We start from the raw sequence: 17077 nt of genomic DNA, 5'->3' as shown, positions 1-17077 counted from the left end.
TAAGTTCTGCAGGCTTCAGTTTAGTATCTTTGAAATGCTGTTCAAACTCATTTTGAGAAATGAGTGAAACAGATGAGCCAGTGTCCAATTCCATTTGAATTAATTTGCTGGTTACATCTGGTGTAAGCCATGTTGCTTGTCTGTTGATAGTTTTTGCATATGAATAAATCTCAAGGCCACTCAGTCTTGTGCCATTCTCATCAATATCACACTTTTTTATCAACAACATGCAGATTAGTGCTCTTTTTTGAAACTGCAACTTGACTTTTAATCTTTTTCTCTTCTCTGTGAGTCCATCTATTTTTGTCTACCCGACATGCTCCTTGTATATATCCTATTTTCTTGCGTTTTCTGCGAGTTTTGTCTTTCAATCTGCATTGGTCTAGTGTACGTGACACCTGCCACAACAGTAACACAATTGGTTTGGCTGGGCATGGTTCAGATTAGATGCTGCAGTTTTGTTCACACTCACTTTCATTCATTCCTGACTGCAGCTCAATTACGTCCCTGTGTACTATTTCAACACAGGGAAAAACTACACAGCTATTTCAACTGCTCTTTCAAATGTGAGTTGTGCTTCAGTTAGGAGCTGTTTTGAATGCAAGACATGCACTTATGATGTGGTGCCGTGATGACGCATGCCGTTCACATACTTATACATATAAAGTAATGAATTATGTAAACAACAAAGAATACTTAATCAATCGATGTATTTACAATATTACTCAAATATTACTGAAGTATTAAATACACAACAGTGGATCCCAAGATCCCAGCGAAGGATCAATCAATTAATCCTGTACTTTTCACATCAACTTTCACCTCCCAATGTGTGTCATTTCACATTTTTTGGATTGAACTTCATTTGCTGCTTCTCAGCCCAGCTCTGCATCCTATCAATGTCCTGCTGTAACCCATAGCAACATTCTACACCATCCACAACACCACCAATCCTCATGTTTTCTGCTTCATAACCCACACTTCTACCTCCTCCTCAAGTCATTTATAAAAATCCCCCACTGCCTTCCCCTAGCTGGCACCAATCTTACACCACTCTCCAGTCCACCAGTCACCTCAGGCTCCTTTCTCACCATTCCTTTCCTTTTCTTTACACTGAATATCTTACTTCTCCACTCAAGTTTGTTGCAAGGTTTCACCCAAAACATCAGCAATTCCGTTCCTCCGACAGATGCTGTTCGACCCACTGAGCTTCTAGATTCCAACATCTGCAGTCCCTTGTGTCTTCAAAGGCTTTGGAGAATCAGGGGTTAAGTCACTCCACACAGTATACCAAGTATTTGCTTTTACAGCCAGTGTTTATTTGGATGGTGTTGTTGAACTCTCACTGACTGACCCATCACCACTCTATCACTCCCCCTGTCACTCAAGGCACCAAAAGCAATTAAATTTTTGCACTTCAATGGCAAGTGCTTAGAATTGCTCTTGTTGGAGATGGATTTTTAGCCAATATTAGTGTCATACAAATGTAAGACCACTTCTCTGGGAACTGTGGTTAGAGCTGAATATTGTGCAGCCATCAGCAATCATCCACACTTCTGACATGATGAACAGAAGATCACTGTCAAAGCACCTGATGTCCCCCGGCTGGGATGATCGACCTCCAACAGCTACAAACATGTTGCTTGGTGCTAACATTTCCACTGGACAAAGTGGATGTTTATGCCCAATTTGTACTGACTTCAGTTTTCTATCTTCATACCAGACCTGTTGCTGAAATCGTGATGGAAATTCAGTTCTTTTGTCCATACCTCCTGCAATACCAGAGGTCTGCAACTGTATGCTTTTGCTGAAACACTAATTAGCCATTTATGAGCAGGTTATCGGTGAGCAACCTTTTCTGATCAATGTAGATCAGGCCCTTTGTGTGAAGAATATTTTCATTTGTGCCGTGATAGTGTTGTGGTTAGCACAACACTTTACAGTGCTAGTGACCCGGGTTCAGTTTGTGCCGCAGTCTGTAAGGAGTTGGTATGTTCTCCCCGTGACTGTGTGGGTTTCCACCGGGTGCTCTGCTTTCCTCCCTCAGTCTGAAGACAAAGGCTGGTAGGTTAATTGGTCATTGTAAATTGTCCCCTGATTAAGCTTGGGTTAAATAGGTGGGTTGCTGTGCACTGTGGTTCAAAGGACTGGAAGGGCCTATACTATGCAGTATCTCAATAAGATAAAAAATAAAATATGCTGCAGTATATCCATATAAGGCCTTCAAAATGTTTCAGGACTGTGCTGCGAGTGGTAGATATTTGCTTCTACAATGAATTATATTATTTCTAATTTCTTCACATTACTATCCTGAAAGTAATAAAACTGGATTTGCCATTGTAATGATGTCTGACTGTCTGACATGTCAGTTCACCCTGTCATTGTACCAAGACAGCTCAATCAAGACTACATGCATCTAGTTAAACACAGTGTTCCTCCTTGGGCTGTGCAGTGTTGCAATGCAATCAAGGGAAATGACTGATCTGAAAATGCTGGGGGTTACAGTGTACTCAACAAGCTGTGCTTAGAAAGCTGTTGGGTCAATGAAACAGGGCTTGTTCTGGCCACATTGCATCAGGCTCCATTCATGTTGCAATGCTGGAAACATGCCATGCAGTTTTCTCCTGAGGCCAGCTCAAGAGATTGGCCTCATGTCCAATCCTGCTTGTGGCTGGGTGAGGAAGAGGTGAGGATATTGTTGCAGGTACAATGTGGGGAGAGGGATCTAATTGCAGGAAGACACATGGGGTAAGGGACAATAGGGAATGAGGAGGGGAGATTGGATGTGTTGGGGAGGGGTAGGGGGTAGATGAGGGCGCAGAGAACAACATAGTAAGGTGGAGTGAGGAGGCTGGGCACAAGTAGACGGTATGGTGGGGATGGATGGATGGATGGATGGGGGAGAAGCACAGCACTTGACATGGAAAAGGGAATTCAGGAACAAGAGGCCACGCACTTGGCAGGGTCGATTGTTACTCCTGTATATGGGAAGAAGAAATTGGGTCGTATTTGGGGTGGGGTTGAAGTTCATAGGTGTAGGGGGTCAATGGATCAGCTATATATTAGAGAGGGTTGGTGGGGTCAGATTATCAGTGTAATAAGACATGGTGTCGCCCAGGAACTTAAAAGATTTAACTTATTTACAGCCTTGCAGGCAGGCACAGCATGAGGTTCTTTTTCTGTATGTGCCAGAATAATGTTGCACAGGTTGCAAATGTGAACCCCTGGTGTGAAAATAGCATCAGAATTGCAAACATGATTAATGATTTAAAAATTTAAATATTGATGTGATTTTATCTGGTTACGGGTAACAACTGTAACTTATCTGAATTAATGCAATTCTTGGATGTGCTGAAGGAACAAATGTCATGGAAACCAAATTTCTAGCTGCTTACAAGCTAATCTTAGTGTAAAACACCCTGAAATTATCACTGCTCACTGATGTAGCAGTTCAATTGGCCAGGCATGCTATGACGATTGCAAAACAAGTTTATTGAAAGAATATTTCAGAAGATCAAATTTTAAAATACCTTTATTATCAAAACATTTATAAATTATACAACCTTGAGATTCGTCTCCTTACAGGCAGTCACACTTAGAACATTTAAATAAGGCACTGGTGAACTGCAATGGATATTAAAATAAAGCAACACACACTAAATGCTGGGGGAACTGAGCATGCCAGGCAGCGTCCATGGAAAAAAAGTACAATCAACGCTTCGGGCCGAAACGTCAACTGATTACTCTTTTCCAAAGATGCTGCCTGGCTGGCTGAGTTTTTCCAGAATTTTGTGTGTATTCCTTTGATTTCCAGTATCTGCAGATTTTCTCTTGTTTGTTTACCTACCAACCCACTTGTCTTTCGGCCATTGGGAGGAATCTAAAGGACCTGAAGGAAACCCATGTAGTATAGCACAAACTCCACTCAGACAGTTCTAATGATAAGGATTGTTTAGGTACAAGTGCACACAAAATTATTGTTGTTGTTTTTTTTTCTCTCTCTTTCTCTCTCTCTCTCTATCTCTATCTTGCTCTCACTGTCGCTCCCTATCTCTACCTCTGTCTCTCTCTATCTCTACCTTTCTGTCTCTATCTCTCTCTATATCTGTCTCTCCATTTTCAATGGTTTTGATCAGTCTATTTAGGTAGTAAGTACCTTGTAAATGTTGAAAAATGTTAAAGACCGAGACTTCAGCTTCACTGCATCAGTGGGGCCTTCACAACCGCTTGACTTACAATCACATGTTTCTATTTCTGACCTATGAATACATTGAGGCTACTCCATAAGCTTAGACTGCCTCGATCAAAATATCTAGGTAATTATTCTATGATACATCCAATATCTGCAACTTGTATTTCCTCTGAATTACTCAGCAAGATGAAGTCCCTCAAGATGCAGACAATATGGTGCATTGCCATAACTTCTAACACGAAATTTTCACTTTTGCTTTGAAGAAACCAGTTTTACTTATGTAGCATAGAAAAATCCATATTCACTAATTAACTTTTAATGGATCAACTAAATTGTTAAAATAATATAAATCTGAAGAAATAGAATACTAAACTAATTCGGGCCATAAATAAAGGCGTGAAGATGGTGGTTCAGATGAGATACTGCAGCTGCAACGTACAGAAGAAATAACACCTACCTCTCCCTGGGCACCAAATTGACGAGTACCCTGTTCTGGTTGGGCTTCATGTACAGCACGCTCTGTGTAACCTACCTGCGTGCATCAGTGACACTTTCCTGCCATGTAGTTTACCAAAGACAACAACACAATTTTCCTATCTCAATATTTAAGAGTAACTGCATGTGAGCTTGAGAAAGGCCAGGATGATTCCTAGTTATCACAAACATATCTACTATCTTTAGAATAAAATGACTAAATATAAATTAAGTCTCTTAGTTTGATATTCGCTGATAAACTCTGTATTCTCACCCATGGGTAACCCATATGAGAAACTACCACAACAGAGACACCGATTTCAATTCAGCAGCTGTCTTGTCACAGGCCTGAGACACAATTTGTCAATCAAAATAATCATTCAGTTACTTATGTGCTTCAATGTATTCCAATTAATGAAATTCTTATGATAATGAGCAATTATCACATGCAGCTAGTTATCAAAGACCTATCAAAAAGAATACATCGATGAGTCTGGATTCAGTCGTCATGAATATATCAAACATCCCTTTTTTCATGGAAGCCAAAATTCAAATGGATGTTAATTCGCTCTAAGCAGGCAGAACACTAAATAAATGGTTTTATTTGGAGCAAGAGATTTAAAAAAAAGAATTATTATTGTGTGTGTGTTGTAGTCAACTGTAATAGTGCATTTGTAAATCAACATATGAAAAAGCATAATTTTTGTTCTCACCATTACAAACAGTGAGAAGAACCTTGTAGCAGTACAGGTGACAGGGAGATTGCACAATACACCATGAAAGAGGCTTGAAATCCATGATAACAATGGTGACAGGTTGCCAAACAGAGAAAACAGCAAAAGGACATAATTATAGAAAGCATATGGATGTAAATTGGATGGGGTAAATTATAAACCCAAACTTGGGTCTGGTGATTTTTCTATTTATTAACTTAAATGGATAGAAATAGAGAATGTGAAGTGAGATCACTGAAATTGATAAAGTTGATGATTTGAGAAGTAAATGTAGAGTTGATGATTATTTGGCTGGGGTTTCCAGACAAAGGGTTACAGTCTCAAAATAAGAGGTCAATCATTTGAAGTAAAGGTAAGGAGAAATATCTTAATTCAGAAGACACTGAATCTTTAGGATGAGTAGTGGAGGCTCTGTCACTGAATATATTTAAGACAGACTCGGAGCAATTTTAATATTTTAAGGAAAGCAAGTGATATGAATTTAACAGAGTAAGGTTTCATTAACATAAGGATCTTATTCAATAATGGAACAGGCACAAAGGGCTGAACCGTCTACTTCTTCTACGAGGGGGGATTGATAAGTTTGTGGCCTAAGTTAGAAGGAGTCAATTTTAGAAAACCTAGCACATTTATTTTTCAACATAGTCCCCTCCTACATTTACACACTTAGTCCAGCGGTCGTGGAGCATACGGATCTTGGACCTCCAGAAAGTGTCCACAGCAGGGGTGATTGATAAGTTTGTGGCCTAAGGTAGAAGGAGATGAGTTATTAACTTCAAACCTTCTGCATAATCACTTGAAGAGTTGACCTGCATGTGTATATAACCAGAGCTGTATAACTCATCTCCTTCTACCTTAGGCCACGAACTTATCAATCACCCCGTGTAGTTCTCAAAATGTCCAAAAAGAATGTGAAAAAAAAACTGAATCTCCTCTTTGTTTTACTATTGCTCTATATTCTATTGAAAGGAAATGTTATGAGCTAGATAGTATTTTCTGAATTTTACAGTGCTTATTTCTAGTTGGAATGACTACTTCATTGGTTACATTGATAGTTCTCTGGTCCCTTTCATGCAGAGATATTAATTTTATTTATTTCATGATGCTGTGGTCTTACAATGTCCTTTCACATTGCAGATTCTATGATTTTTTTCATTTACTGATTTTTATTGCTTTGAAGTATGTGATACACTTGAAGACTGCTAATCCTATCATTATCATTTGCCTTTTCACACTATACATTACAAATTAATTGAGTCACTTCAAGATTGAAGAAATTAAAAATTCAAGACCCAGGATCTAAGGGATTTCTGTATTGCACCAGTATGCAAGCAAATGAGAGATATATTTTTAATTATTTAGCAGTGGCACATTCCCTACGCAAAGCAAAGTGGCCCAAAAGTGAAGTGCTGAAATACAGCAAGTAATATTTTAATATTATAGCCAAAGGATAGAATCACTTTTACATAATAAAAGGCATATTAGCAATACTGATCCATGTAAGGAAAGACCTATATTTTTAATGAACAGAATGCTAGAATCACTTATCTTGATTGAATTCAGCCAGCTGCTAGTACTATAGAGGAAAATAAGACATTCAGCACATATCCAGTGAATTCCAGTTAATTGGGACACATCGGGACCAGCATCTTTTAGTCCAGTTGAGCTGCAGCCCTTAACCGAAATTTCATGGTAAGTTTGTATTTAAATAAAATACAGAACACATTGAACACTACCAATGCTACTAAAGTATGATAAAACTGTTTTATTCTGTAAGAATTTTCTACGGAGGATTTCATCCGGTGTACGCTGCTGGGTGTCTAGGGTAATGTAGCACCTCATGTCCATTCTAGGGTAGCTCACTCACCTTTGGTCCCCACTAGGCACTCACCTATGGCTCCAAGTATCAGTTCGCATGCGACAGCGTCCACAACCCAGAACACCGCTTCGACAGGCGGGCTAAACCAACGCTTTGTCGAGAGCGAAAGGCGTGATAAGGCACAGAAGAAGTCATGGTTATCTATTGCAACAAATCGGACCTGGACATTTGAGTTTGAGAGAGTAGAACTTTACTATGTGCAGTGGCTTTTCCAGTTAAAAACTCTTCTGCACAGGTTTCACTCTCATGGTTGGATACTATGACTGCCAGCACACTTTTGTGTTCTTTTGATTGACTGTAAGTGAATACAATCAGCACTGACACCTAGTGCAGATAATGGACTGCCTTATACAATGCTTTTGACAATTGCATCCTCCAAATCTTCATTTTCATTGTAACATTCAAGATGATTGTTGATATCTTCAAATTCTTTGTAGTCCCCAACTGGTTGAAGTAGAGATGATGTTTCATTTTTGGTCCTGGCCGTTTCAGCCTTCTCCAGGGCCGAATGCTTGAAAATGCAGTGAGCTAAACTGTTCTGAATTGTTTTGTTACTTTTTTTCTCACCAAATATCAGTGACAAAAATCATTGCTTTTTGAATGCAAATGCAAATAACTCTATTTAAAAACTGTTTGCTCTAAGCATTCTGTGCTGTATATGGCCACAAGGTTCACAACTGATGTGAGTTAGAAACGCAAACAAGAGAAAATCTGCAGATGCTGGCAATCGGATCAACACTTATCCTTGCAAACGGAACAGGTGCTACACCTGCCCCTACACCTCCCCCCTCACTGCCATTCAGGGCCCTAAACAGTCCTTCCAGGTGAGGCAACATTTCACTTGTGAGTTTGTTAGGGTCAAATACTGTGTTTGGTGCTTCCGGTGTGGCCTCCTGTATATCGGTGAGACCTGACATAGATTGGGAGACCGCTTCGCCAAGCATCTAAAGCTCAGTCTGCCAGAAAAAGCAGGCTCTCCCAGTGGCTACCCCTTTAAATTCCACTTCCCATTCCCATTCTGATATGTCTATCCATGACTTCCTTCACTGTTGTGATGAGGCCATACTTAGGTTGGCGGAACAAAACCTTATATTCCGTTTGGGTAGCCTCCAATCTGATGGCATGAACATTGATTTCTCTAACTTCTGGTAATGCTCCCCACTCCCCCTCTCCTTCACCGTTTCCCATCCCCTTTTCCCTCTCTCACCTTATCTCCTTGCCGGCCCATCACCACCCTTTGGTGCTTCTCCCCCCTTTTCTTTCTTCCATGGTCTTCTGTCTCTTTCACCAATCAACATCCCAGCTCTTTACTTCATCCCTCCCCCTCCAGGTTTCACCTATCACTTGGTGTTTTTCTCTCCCCTCCCTCCACCTTTTAAATCTACTCCTCAGCTTCTTTTCTCTCGTCCTGCCGAAGGGTTTTGGTCCAAATCGTCGACTGCGCTCTTTTCCCACTATGCTGCCCGGCCCACTGAGTTCCTCCAGCATTTTGTGTATTACTAGTTAGAAACTGTTCAGTAACAGTCTCCTCCCCCAATTAAGTAGCTTAGTGTCCAAAATAAATGAAGGAAATCCCAGCTTTTTTTTCTCGATTAGTTTTTGCTTTCAAGAATTGTCGCAAAGATGAGGCTGCCTCGATTAACTCATGGTCCAATTAACTGGAATCCAGTGTACTTGTGTATCATACTCTGAATATCAAGTTGAAAATTGACAAATTTACAATGTCAATCTTTTGAGCTCTGAAAGGTCGGGAGGAAATTGTTATAGGAACATAAATAGAATACTGCGGGATCTCAGTGGGATAGGCAGCATCTATGGAAATGAATAGAAAATTGGTTTCGGGCTGAGACCCTTCTTCGGGACTAAGAAAGAAGGGGGAGGATGCCAGAATGAAAAGGTGGGGAGAGGGGAAGGAAGCTAGCTGGAAGGTGATAGGTGAAGCTAGGTGGGTGGGAAAGGTGAAGAGCTGGAGAAGAAGGAATCTGATAGGAGAGAAGAGTGGGCCATAGGAGAAAGGGGAGGAGAAGGGGACCCGGGGGAGTAATGTTATAATTGTTATAGGATCTATTTCAATTAGTCATTCAGTAGAATCTTCTCAAAAAATAGAAAATAAATCTGAATATGTGGTGAAAATGCCAGTTCTTTAGGGCTACTATCACTATATGTTGTTTTACAATTAGCTTAAAGCTAATTATGTTAATTGTAAAACAACATACAGCAAATTAGTAGCTAAAATAAAACCGAGGTGACGTGGGAATAATATGGATACAGTTCAAGTATATGTTAATCCACTTTTAATTGGATTATTAGAACACTGCTTTTTCAGTTGTTTTGTATAATAATTACTTATTTGATTGCAAAGTATCATGGGTCCAACTCCATAAACGATTTTTTAATATACTTAGATTAATTCCATAATGTATGGTCAAGGGAATTTTCAGAAAGAGGATGTGAAAGAGAAAGATTAGCTTTAGTTGACACATGTAGGTTTAAGCAGACAGTGAAACATGTTGACATACATCAATGGCCAACACAGTCCAAGGATTCTGCTGGGGACAACCCACAAGCGTCACCATGCTTCCAACACCAACAGAGCATGCCCACAGCTCTATATCTCTAACCCTAACTGTGGCTTTTTGGAATGGGGGAGGAAGTTTATTCCCAGAGGAAACCCACACAGGTATAGGGAGAACTTGCAGAGCGTGGTGAAAATTGAACCCCAAGCAGTGATCACTGGCACTGTAAAGTGATCATGCTAACCGCTGTGCTACTGTGCACAATTTCTCAGACAGTGTCTCTGTTCCAGAAGCTTTCACAAATTCAGTGGGATCCAGGAAGCATGGCATGAATGGAGAATTGTGACTTGTCTCAGAGTGGGGTTTGGTTATCGCTTTCAGAAAACTTGGAAGATATAGATGTTAGGCTGGTGTTCAGATGCAACACAGGAAGAGAGTTCTTACGAAATTAATCAGCTTGTGTGGCAAGCTGCTGAAAAAAATTACATCATTGCTCTAATTCGGGAGGAGCAGTCAGAAATGGCTGTACCCATTTTATGTATACAACAGAATTCCACTAAATTATAGTCACCTCAACCTGAACCTCTACTCCAAATGTGGAATCGATTGGGAACTGGTGCTGCTTCTATTGCATCAAAGTGTACTAACAAAGTAAAGATAGGTACATAGCACCATAAGGGCGATACAAAATATGGAAAGCTTGATAGTCAATTTAAATGGGCAATGAGATGACATTGGGAGGGTTGGTTTGAGGTAATCTGCTTCAGTGGGAAGAAGGAAAAGCAGCATGCAGTTAAACTCCAATAACAGCAACACACATCAAAGTTGCTGGTGAACGCAGCAGGCCAGGCGGCATCTGTAGGAACAGGTGCAGTCGACGTTTCAGGCCGAGACCTTTCGTCAGGACTAACTGAAGGAAGAGTGAGTAAGGGATTTGAAAGTTGGAGGGGGAGGGGGAGATCCAAAATGATAGGAGAAGACAGGAGGGGGAGGGATAGAGCCAAGAGCTGGACAGGTGATAGGCAAAAGGGGATACGAGAGGATCATGGGACAGGAGGTCCGGGAAGAAAGACAAGGAGGAGGGGACCCAGAGGATGGGCAAGAGGTATATACAGAGGGACAGAGGGAGAAAAAGGAGAGTGAGAGAAAGAATGTGTGCATAAAAATAAGTAACAGATGGGGTACGAGGGGGAGGTGGGGCCAAGCGGAAGTTAGAGAAGTCGATGTTCATGCCATCAGGTTGGAGGCTACCCAGACGGAATATAAGGTGTTGTTCCTCCAACCTGAGTGTGGCTTCATCTTTACAGTAGAGGAGGCCGTGGATAGACATGTCAGAATGGGAATGGGATGTGGAATTAAAATGTGTGGCCACTGGGAGATCCTGCTTTCTCTGGCGGACAGAGCGTAGATGTTCAGCAAAGCGGTCTCCCAGTCTGCGTCGGGTCTCGCCAATATATAAAAGGCCACATCGGGAGCACCGGACGCAGTATATCACCCCAGTCGACTCACAGGTGAAGTGTTGCCTCACCTGGAAGGACTGTTTGGGGCCTTGAATGGTGGTAAGGGAGGAAGTGTAAGGGCATGTGTAGCACTTGTTCCGCTTACACGAATGAGTGCCAGGAGGGAGATCAGTGGGGAGGGATGGGGGGGACGAATGGACAAGGGAGTTGTGTAGGGAGCGATCCCTGCAGAATGCAGGGGGGTGGAGGGAAAGATGTGCTTAGTGGTGGGATCCCGTTGGAGGTGGCGGAAGTTACGGAAAATAATATGTTGGACCCGGAGGCTGGTGGGGTGGTAGGTGAGGACCAGGGGAACCCTATTCCTAGTGGGGTGGCGGGAGGATGGAGTGAGAGCAGATGTACGTGAAATGGGGGAGATGCGTTTAAGAGCAGAGTTGATAGTGGAGGAAGGGAAGCCCCTTTCTTTAAAAAAGGAAGACATCTCCCTCGTCCTAGAATGAAAAACCTCATCCTGAGAGCAGATGCGGCGGAGACGGAGGAATTGTGAGAAGGGGATGGCATTTTTGCAACAGACAGGGTGAGAAGAGGAATAGTCCAGATAGCTGTGAGAGTCAGTAGGCTTATAGTAGACATCAGTGGATAAGCTGTCTCCAGAGACAGAGACAGAAAGATCTAGAAAGGGGAGGGAGGTCGAGAAGGGGATGGTGTTTTTGCAAGAGACAGGGTGAGAAGAGGAATAGTCCAGATAGCTGTGAGAGTCAGTAGGCTTATAGTAGACATCAGTGGATAAGCTGTCTCCAGAGACAGAGACAGAAAGATCTAGAAGGATGAGGCTTTTCATTCTAGGACGAGGTTTAAGAAGTTATTAAGAAAAGAATAGATCTTTATTACAAGAAGGATGGAGTACAGAAGTAAAAAAAAGACAGAAGAGAGACTGTGATGCCGGAATTTCAGAGCAGCACATACAAAATACTGGATGAGCTCATTGGATTATCTGTGGGGGAGATGAACAATCAGCATTTCGGGCTGGGATTCTTCATCAGGACTGGAAAGGAAGAGGGCAGAAGCCAGAATAAAAGGGTAGGGAGAGGGGTAGGAGCACGAGCAGGCAGTTCATTGGTGAATGCCAGTGAGAGGGGGAAGGCAAAAGGGTGGAGGAGGGAGGAAAAAAGGGGATGATGTGAGAGGCTAGGAGGTGGTAAGTGGAAGAGGCAAAGGGTTGAAGGAGGAATCTAATAGGAGAGGACAGAAGACTATGAAATAAAGGGAAAGGGTGTGGAACTAAAGCAAGGAAGTGGAGGTGATGGGTGGGTCATGAGGGTGGGCAGAGGAAAGAGAGGGTGTTATAAGGTCACAGGGTTGCCAACAAAGGGAAGGGAGTGAGACGGAGGGGACTGGTTACCAGAAGTTAATGTTAATCCCATCAGATAGGAGATGAACAGGACAGAATATGAGGTTTTGCTTTTCCAATCTATGTCTGATATCAGTGTGGTAGTAGAGGCATGTTGGTTTGGGAAAGAGAAGTGGAACTGAAATAGGTGGCCACTAGAGATCACTAGTGTTGGTCTCCTTATTTATTAAATAAGGTGCATTAGAGCCAATGCAGAGATAAAAGATTCACAAAAACTGATACCTAGAAAACAGAAAGGTCACATTAGCTGGAAAAATTGAGTTGATGGAGCTCAATTAGCTCAGTTGAGCTGATTGGCAAATTAATGGTGTGGATGACCAACAAGCCTCCTGTAACAGGTGACCTGTATCCTAGCTTCTTAGGTTAGGTTGCTGCAGAGATAATGGATCTATGAGTTATATTCCAACAAAATTCACCAGGTTAGGGAGAGATCTAAGAGGATCAGAAAAAAACACCATGACACATAAAGGAGGGAGGCAGCAGGCAGGAAATTATAGGGTAGTTGTTCTAACATCTGTAGCTGGGAAACTGTTGCAATCCATTATTAAGGAGGGAATAGCTGGTCATTTGGAATCATGAGAGAATTAGAATCAGCATGTGCTCATGAAAGGGGAATTGAGCTTGATGAACTTATTGGAGTAATAGTGAAGGCATGGGGTCATGAAGTTGAACAGTATAGGAGCAGTCCACCATGACCTTGCACCTGTTCACACTAATCACATTTACACTTATTATGCTCACCTGCTCTTTGATCGTGGCACTCATAAGGTGGGTAAAGTTGAATCAGCATCTGTATTGTGTTTTGATTTCTAAAAAGCTTTTCAAGGTTCAAGATTCAAAACTCAAGATTTTGATTGTCATTTTTCAGTACACAAGTGTTAAAGAGAACAAAATAACCATCATTCCAGATACGACGCTGCATTAAAAACACACCATAAGCACCTAAGCACAATAAATATAAATATTGAAGCAATTCTACAAAACACAATGTAGTAGCTGTTGAGAGTGGCTGTATATACATAAGATTATAACATTATACATTGATTGCATGTACTGTACATAAGTGATGTCAGATACGGGAGTATCTGTACATTGGGTGAATTTGACAGGAAATTACAATGATAAAGTGACTCTTGGTAAGAGGAACTCTTCTAGGTAGCAGTAGGGCATATGGAAATACAGCAGCACAGTGAATGTGTCAGTGTGGGAAGGAGGTGTGGAGTGTTAAGTGTAAAAGGGCAGTGCACCTTTTGATAAAGTGAAACATAAAGGGCTACTAAACAAGAATCAGAATCAGGTTTAATATCACTGGTATATGTCACGAAATTTGTTAACTTTGTGGCAGCAGTACAATGCAGTACATAATAATAAGGAGAATAAACACTGAATTACAGTATATTATATTATAGTTAACTTAAACAAGTAGTGCAAAGAATAGAAATAAAGAAGTGGTGAGGTAGTGTTCATGGGTTCAGTGTTGATCCAGAAATCAGACGGCAGAGGAGAAGAAGCTATTCTTGAATTGTTGTGTGTGTGCCTTCAGGGTTCTGTACTTTATCCCTGACGGTAACAGTGCATAGGGCAGTGTAGAGCCATGGATAAGGATCGGGGATTAGTAATATAAAACAGAGAGTGGGGTAAATGAGTGTAAATCAGCAATTAGGGGACGTGGTGGTAATTAGTGCTGGGGCCTTAGCTATTTATAATTTATATTAATGACTTTAATGAACGAACAGTCTGTACCAAGAGGCAACAATAGGTCAAGTTATGTGGAAGACACACAGAGTCTGCAAAGAGTATAGGTAGGTTAAATGAGTGGGCCGGTCCTGCAGGCTTGAGGGATCAGCTCAGGCCCAACAACCTTGACTGGCCAAATAAAACTGTTACGGAAACAGTAATGAAGAATACTTCTTCATTGCTGCCCTAAATGTCATAAGTAAGTAAATGAGTGGGAAAGAAGGTGGCAGGTGAAGCATGATATGGGGAGATGTGTGATTACCCATCTTAGAACGAATGATCTATTATTTAAAGGCAGTGATGTTATAAGTGTTGCAGTAAAAAGAATCCTGGGGTCCGAAAGCAAGAAGAAAAATGGGTTGATTTTCATTATGAAGATTATGAAGTATAAAATTAAGAAAGTTTTGATGAAACTTTATAAGGTGGTGATGGGACAGGACTGAGTGAAATACATGCAGTTTTGATTTTTTTTAATCTAAGGTTTATAGCTCCATTGGAGACATTACAGAGAAAATTCACTAGTGTGATTCCTAGGAGGAAAGGTTTGGAGCCATTATAGAGAAGGTTCACTAGGCTGATTCCTGCAAATGCAATGATAGCATTCATTTCAAGAGGTTGAGAATACAAGAGCAGGGATGTGAAGCTAAGGCTTTATAAGGTACCGGTGAAGCCTCACCTTGAGTACTGTGAACAGTTCTGGGCTCCTCATCTCAGAAAATATGTGGTGGCATTGGAGGGGGTTCAGAGGAGGTTCACAAGGATGATTCTGCGCAAGAAAGGGTTATCATACGAAGAACGTTCGATTGCTCTGTGTCTGTACTCACTGCAACTTAGAAGGATGAGGGGGGAATCGCACTGAAACCTTTCAAATGTTGAAAGGCCAAGACAGTGTAGATGTGGAAAGGATGTTTTCCTTGGTGGGGGAGTTGGGCAAGAGGGCACACCCTCAGGATAGAGGGGTGTCCATTTAAAACAGAGATATGAAGAAATTTCTTTACCCAGAGGTGGTGAATTTGTGGAATTTATTACCACAGGCAGCTGTGGAGGCCAGGTCTTTGGGTGTATTTAAGGCAGAGATTGATAGGTTCTTGACTGGACATGACATCAAAGGTTATGGGGAAAAAGCCGGGGAGTGGGGCTGAGGAGGGGGAAAAATGGATCAGCCCTGACTGAATAGCAGAGCAGACTCAATGGACCAAATGGCCTAATTCTGCTCCTCTGACTTATGGTCTTATGAAAGGATGGGAGACATTACAGAGAAGGTTCTTGAGACTGATTCCTGGGTGGAAAGGTTTGGAGACATTTCAGAGAAGTTTCATTATTATGGTTCCTGAGAGGAAAGTTTTGGAGACATTATAGAGAAGGTTTCAAAGGTTTCAAAGGTACATTTAATGTTAGGGAAATGTATTCAATATACATCTTGAAATGCTTTTTCTTTGCAACCATCCACAAAAATATAGGAGTACCCCAAAGAATGAATGACAGTTAAATGTTAGAACCCCAGAATCCACCCCCAGCTCCCCTCCCTCCCACACATAAGCGGCAGCAAGCATGATCCTCCCTCCCCCTACTGGCAAACAAAGCATTGGCACCCGCCACCGAGCGCTCAAGCGTGAGCAAAGCAACAGCAAAGACACAGACTGGCGGTACTGCAAAGACTACATTGTTCACCCGGAATTCGACATACCACAGGCTCTCTCTCTCCCTAATAGAAAGAGACATAACAAACAACTCGCTGGTTTACGGTGTTAAAAGTCCGTTTGCATTGCTTTCATCGTGCTCTGTGCCCAAAGATCTCTGGTCTCTGGGCACACAGCCAAAGATGTTCCAGGTCCCACGACACACCAGTCCAGAACACCAACCTTTGATCCGCCCATCTCCAGAGCCCCGCGATCCCAGGCCTCCAACGCTGAGCCGAACTCTTAGGCCGAGCCCTTGGGGAGCCAAACAATGGCCAGTTGTGATATCCGGCATGCGTGTCCCATTCCTGCAAAGAATCATAGTCGGTGTGTAACTCCAGGTCAGGATCTTCAAAAGACTCCTGAAAAGGAAAAATAGTGATATTAAAGATGGAAATAGCAAAGGAGTCGCCATTTAGCACCATCATCACTTCTCACTATACTGATTCTTGGGAGTAAAGGATTGGAAACATTACAGTGAAGGTTTACTAGACTGATTTCTATGAGGAAAAGGATGACACATGAAAAGCAGTTGTGCTCAATGTTCCCCCTCAGATGTGCGTGTGCACACATCTTTTGCTATTAGCGCACAATTGGAATTTAAACTGCGCACAAAAATTGTCATTCTCTACTTCTTTGGCATGTTAAGTATATTTCATGGTCATCCTTTTCCAGTTTCTGATGCATATGATGTTGACAATGTGGAGTTTGCAATGATTTGTCTGCAGATTTTAGAACTTGATTATTTATTCTGTTTTTATTGAAGAAATTATTCAGTGCACACATGTAGTCACTGGGCAGAAAATTGCACAGCACAAGATTTTTGCTCGCAGTGGTCACTACAAATTAGAGGGAACATTGGTTGTGCTGGTTGGGTACATGGTACTTGGAGTGTAGAAGAATGAGATGAGATCCCCTGAAATTTTTATGATTCTGAGAGCTAACAGGGTGAATACTGAGACAGGTTTCCACTAGTGGGGTTATCTTGAACTTGT

Source organism: Mobula birostris, chromosome 4 (genome assembly GCF_030028105.1).
Source record: "Mobula birostris isolate sMobBir1 chromosome 4, sMobBir1.hap1, whole genome shotgun sequence".
In the NCBI taxonomy this organism is placed as follows: domain Eukaryota; kingdom Metazoa; phylum Chordata; class Chondrichthyes; order Myliobatiformes; family Myliobatidae; genus Mobula; species Mobula birostris.
Note: the sequence above shows the minus strand (reverse complement) of the source record.